Genomic DNA, 5,436 nt, shown 5'->3' with positions numbered 1-5,436 from the left:
TGTTAAACATCTCTGTAACGCTATCACGGTTACCAAATAACCCTGTGACAAAACGCGTCGCTCTTCTTTGGATCTTCTCTGTCTCCTCCTTCAACCCGATCTGGTACGGATCCCACACTGATGAGCAATACTCAAGTATAGGTCGAACGAGTGTTTTGTAAGCCACCTCCTTTGTTGATGGACTACATTTTCTAAGGACTCTCCCAATGAATCTCAACCTGGTACCCGCCTTACCAACAATTAATTTTATACGATCATTCCACTTCAAATCGTTCCGCACGCATATTCCCAGATATTTTACAGAAGTAACTGCTATCAGTGTTTGTTCCGCTATCATATAATCATACAATAAAGGATCCTTCTTTCTATGTATTCGCAATACATTACATTTGTCTATGTTAAGGGTCCCTGCACCAAGTGCCTATCCACTGCAGATCTTCCTGCATTTCGCTACAATTTTCTAATGCTGCAACTTCTCTGTATACTATAGCATCATCCGCGAAAAGCCGCATGGAACTTCCGACACTATCTACTAGGTCATTTATATATATTGTGAAAAGCGATAGTCCCATAACACTCCCCTGTGGCACGCCAGAGGTTACTTTAACGTCTGTAGACGTCTCTCCATTGATAACAACATGCTGTGTTCTGTTTGCTAAAAACTCTTCAATCCAGCCACACATCTGGTCTGATATTCCGTAGGCTCTTACTTTGTTTATCAGGCGACAGTGCGGAACTGTATCGAACGCCTTCCGGAAGTCAAGGAAAATAGCATCTACCTGGGAGCCTGTATCTAATATTTTCTGGGTCTCATGAACAAATAAAGCGAGCTGGGTCTCACACGATCGCTGTTTCCGGAATCCATGTTGATTCCTACAGAGTAGATTCTGGGTTTCCAAAAACGACATGATACTCGAGCAAAAAACATGTTCTAAAATTCTACAACAGATCGACGTCAGAGATATAGGTCTATAGTTTTGCGCATCTGCTCGACGACCGTTCTTGAAGACTGAGACTACCTGTGCTCTTTTCCAATAATTTGGAACCTTCCGTTCCTCTAAAGACTTGCGGTACACGGCTGTTAGAAGGGGGGCAAGTTCTTTCGCGTACTCTGTGTAGAATCGAATTGGTATCCCATCGGGTCCAGTGGACTTTCCTCTGTTGAGTGATTCCAGTTGCTTTTCTATTCCTTGGGCACTTATTTCGATGTCAGCCATTTTTTCGTTTGTGCGAGGATTTAGAGAAGGAACTGCATTGCGGTCTTCCTCTGTGAAACAGCTTTGGAAAAAGGTGTTTAGTATTTCAGCTTTATGTGTGTCATCCTCTGTTTGAATGCCATCATCATCCCGGAGTGTCTGGATATGCTGTTTCGAGCCACTTACTGATTTAACGTAAGACCAGAAACCAGAACTTCCTAGGATTTTCCGTCAAGTCGGTACATAGAATTTTACTTCCGAATTCACTGAACGCTTCACGCATAGCCCTCCTTACGCTAACTTTGACATCGTTTAGCTTCTGTTTGTCTGAGAGGTTTTGGTTGCATTTAAACTTGGAGTGAAGCTCTCTTTGCTTTCACAGTAGTTTCCTAACTTTGTTGTTATACCACAGTCGGTTTTTCCCGTCCCTCACAGTTTTACTTGCCACGTACCTGTCTAAAACGCGAGAAGTTCGTTTGTTTACTTACTGCCACTTAGGCCTAATTTTTCGAGTGTGCATATTTAGCGTTATACCACAATTGTAAGTGCATTTTCTATAGTTTAACTGATGCAACAGAATCTCACTAGGAAACCAACTGTTTCAAAAAAAAGTAGAAAGTAAGAGGAAAGTTCTGTTGCTAGGTAGCAGCCATGGAATAGGTGTGGATCAGATTTTGCAGGAAAAATTAGGTGACAGGTACCAGGTCACAAACTTTTTCAAGCCAAGTGCATGTCTTAGCCAGGTGGTAGAGGATATAGGTTCCTTGTGCAAGGGTTTCTCAAACCAGGATCATGTGATGATAGTGGGTGGTGTGGGAAACAGTATTGATAGGGATGAGGGCTACAGTATTGGGTGTGACCTGGTGAAAATAGCCTCTGCAACGACCCATACCAATGGGCTGGTGCCTGCTTTCGTGCAGAATGATCAGCCCCAGTTGAACCACTCTGTCAGGAGGGTAAATATGGAATTGGATCAGTTGTGTAGGGTGGCCACTCTGTGAGACATTGGATTGGTTGCTATCGAGGCTATTGATAAGGGGGATTTCACAAGGCATGGCCTACACCTCAGCAGGAAAGGAAAGGGTAAACTGGCAGGGTCGTTAGCGATATCCATAAGGGGGGACACTAGTACTCGTGGATGTACCTCTTTTTTAGACTAACATCAGTGTCCAATGAGAAGTTCAGGCAGGCAGGTGCTAAAGAGATCCAAAACTCACAATATTCTCCAACAATAGAGTAAATAATAATGTTACCATATTTAACCACAATATTGGTGAATTAAAGAAAAAAGTAGATTCTCACAAAAGTAAAGTAAAAAATAATGTTACCATTTTTCACCAAAATATTCTGGGATTGGAGAATAAAGTAAATGAGCTCCTGGTTTGTTTAGATGACATTGAATCTGATAATGTAACAGATATACTATGCCTGTCTGAGCATCCATTCAGTAATTCAAAACTACCTTCCAAAGTTGTATGTTCAATCAATGACTCAACAATTAGAAATTTCAGGAAAAATCTTCAGCAGTTAGACTGGGATGAGGTGTACAACGTACCAAACACTAATTTAAAATATAACTTATTTCATGATACACTTGTAAGAGAATTTGAAAACTGTTTCCCCAAGAAAGTAGTTAAATCTAATTATAAGAAACCATGTAAAAAACCTAGGTTTACTAAAGGAATAAAAATATCTTGTAACCACAAAAGGGAACTATTCTAACAACAAGAAAGAGTAATGACCCAGAAACAGCCAAATATTATAAAAACTACTGTGCTACGTTAAGAAAGGTTGTTAAAAAGTCCAGAATCATGTCTGAGATTAATACCTCTGATAACAAAATCAAAACAATTTGGAATATTATTACAAGGGAGACAGGGCAACCTAAAGTACAGGATGACAGCATTACCATCAAAGCGAATGGAAACTTGACAAACAACAAGCCAGAAGTGGAAAACATTTTGAATAACCATTTTTTAAATGTTGTCGAGAAAACAGGACCCAAATGTTCATTAGAAGAAGCAAGACAGTTAATGAAAGAGGCCTTACTCAAACAATTTGATACAATTGAAATTCCACCCACCTCTCCTTCTGAAATTAGGCAGATAATAAGCTCTCTCAAGAATAAAAGCTCACATGGAATTGATGGCATTTCCAGCAGGATAATAAAAGCATGTACCCAAGAAATAAGTGGGATTCTTAGTCATATATGTAATAGCTCTCTGAAGCAGGGTATTTTCCCAGATAGACTGAAGTGTGCCATTGTTAAACCACTGCATCAAAAAGCGTATACATCTGATGTCAACAACTACCACCCAGTCTCTCTTCTGACTGCCTTATCCAAACTTCTTGGAAAAGTAATGTATTGTACAGTAGCTTCACACCTTTGTAAAAATATAGTTGTAACAAAATGTCAGTTTGATTTCCAGAAAAGTTTTTCAACGGAAAATGCTATATATACTTTCACTAAAGAAATATTAAATGCTCTGAGTAACCGGAAGGCACTTGTTGGGATTTTTTTGATTGTGTGAATCATGGACTACTTCTAGATAAGCTCAAGTACTGTGGTATGAATGGGACAGTGCTCAAATGGTTTCAATCATACCTAAGTGGAAGAGTGCAGAAAGTTGAAATGAGCAGTACACATAATATGCAAAAAACTGGTGATTTCTCAAACTGGGGAACAATCAAGAATGGGGTGCTGCAAGATTCGGTCTTAGGTCCTCTGCTGTTCTTAATATATATTAATGACTTGCCATTCTATATTCACGAAGATGCAAAGCTGGCACTTTTTGCCGATGATACAAGGAGAGCTATCACAGCCAACAGACAAGAATTAACTGATGAAATTGTAAATGATGTTTTTCAGAAAATCATTAAGTGGTTCTCTGCAAATGGGCTCTCATTAAACTTTGACAAAACACAGTATATAAATGGAATGATACCATTAATAAATATAGACTTCGATCAGAAATAGGTAGCTAAGGTAGAATATTCAAAATTTCTAGGTGTATGCATTGATGAGGGGTTGAACTGGAAAAAAAACACACTGAAGATCTGCTGAAACGTTTGAGCTCAGCTACTTATGCTATTAGGGTCATTACAAATTTTGGTGATGTACATCTCAGTAAATTAGCTTACCACGCCTATTTTCATTCTCTGGCATCATATTCTGGGGTAACTCATCATTGAGTAAAAGAGTGTTCATTGCACAGAAGCGTGTAATCAGAATAATTGCTGGAGCTCATCCAAGATCATCCTACAGACACTTATTTAAAGAGCTAGGGATCTTCACTTTAGCCTCACAATATATACATTCACTTATGAAATTTGTTATTAACAATCTGAACGAATCTGAATGCAGTGTGTATCGCTACAACACTATGAGAAAGGATGATCTTCACTACTCAAGTTTAAATCTAGCTTTGGCTCAGAACGGAGTAAATTATGCTGCCACAAATGTCTTTGGTCACTTACCTAATAGCATCAAAAGTCGACAGATTGCCATATAGCATTTAAAAGGAAATTAAAAGAATTTCTGAATGGCAACTCCTTCTACTCTTTAGATGAATTTTTGGATATAGTAAGTGGGTAATTTCCCCACCCCACACCTAAAAAAATTAACTATCGTGTAATATTTTGTGTAATGTTATATCTTGTACAGACACCTTTTATTAACCTGACACATTCCACATCATTACGAAGTGTTGTATTCATGATCTATGAAACAAGTCCTAATCTAAAGTAATCTAATCTGAACAACATTTCAGATCGATCTGAAGATGACTCAGTTATGAGCTGACACTGGTAATGAGTGAAGAAAATTTGCGAACTTGACTCAGGGGTTTTATCCACACATGTTATAAATCAACAAATCATATATCTCCCCCCCCCCCCCCCCCCCCCACTGACTGTCAAAGAACGACGAAAACAAATAACTTGACTACTGAGAGTAACTTAAAAGATATCCCCTGTACACTTACTACTGTTGATCGCTAATAGAAATATCTGCAATGGACGTAGCTTATGCCCATGGATTAGGGCAGTGTGTTGAACCTTGAAACATTTTTCAGACTTTCGCCTGTAGCCAGTCCTGTAATAGTAGTTTAAAATATTTTATTATTCCATTTTTAAATGATATCATTAAAATTTGTGTACTATTGTCTTTTTCTTTAATTACAAAAACTTTTCCAGAAAACTAAGGTTTTTCAAAATGTGAAAAAAGTGGTCCACATTGCAA

This window comes from Schistocerca cancellata, chromosome 6 (assembly GCF_023864275.1).
Source record: "Schistocerca cancellata isolate TAMUIC-IGC-003103 chromosome 6, iqSchCanc2.1, whole genome shotgun sequence".
In the NCBI taxonomy this organism is placed as follows: Eukaryota; Metazoa; Arthropoda; class Insecta; order Orthoptera; family Acrididae; genus Schistocerca; species Schistocerca cancellata.
The sequence above is the reverse complement of the archived record's forward strand: the minus strand, read 5'-3'. Positions refer to the sequence as shown.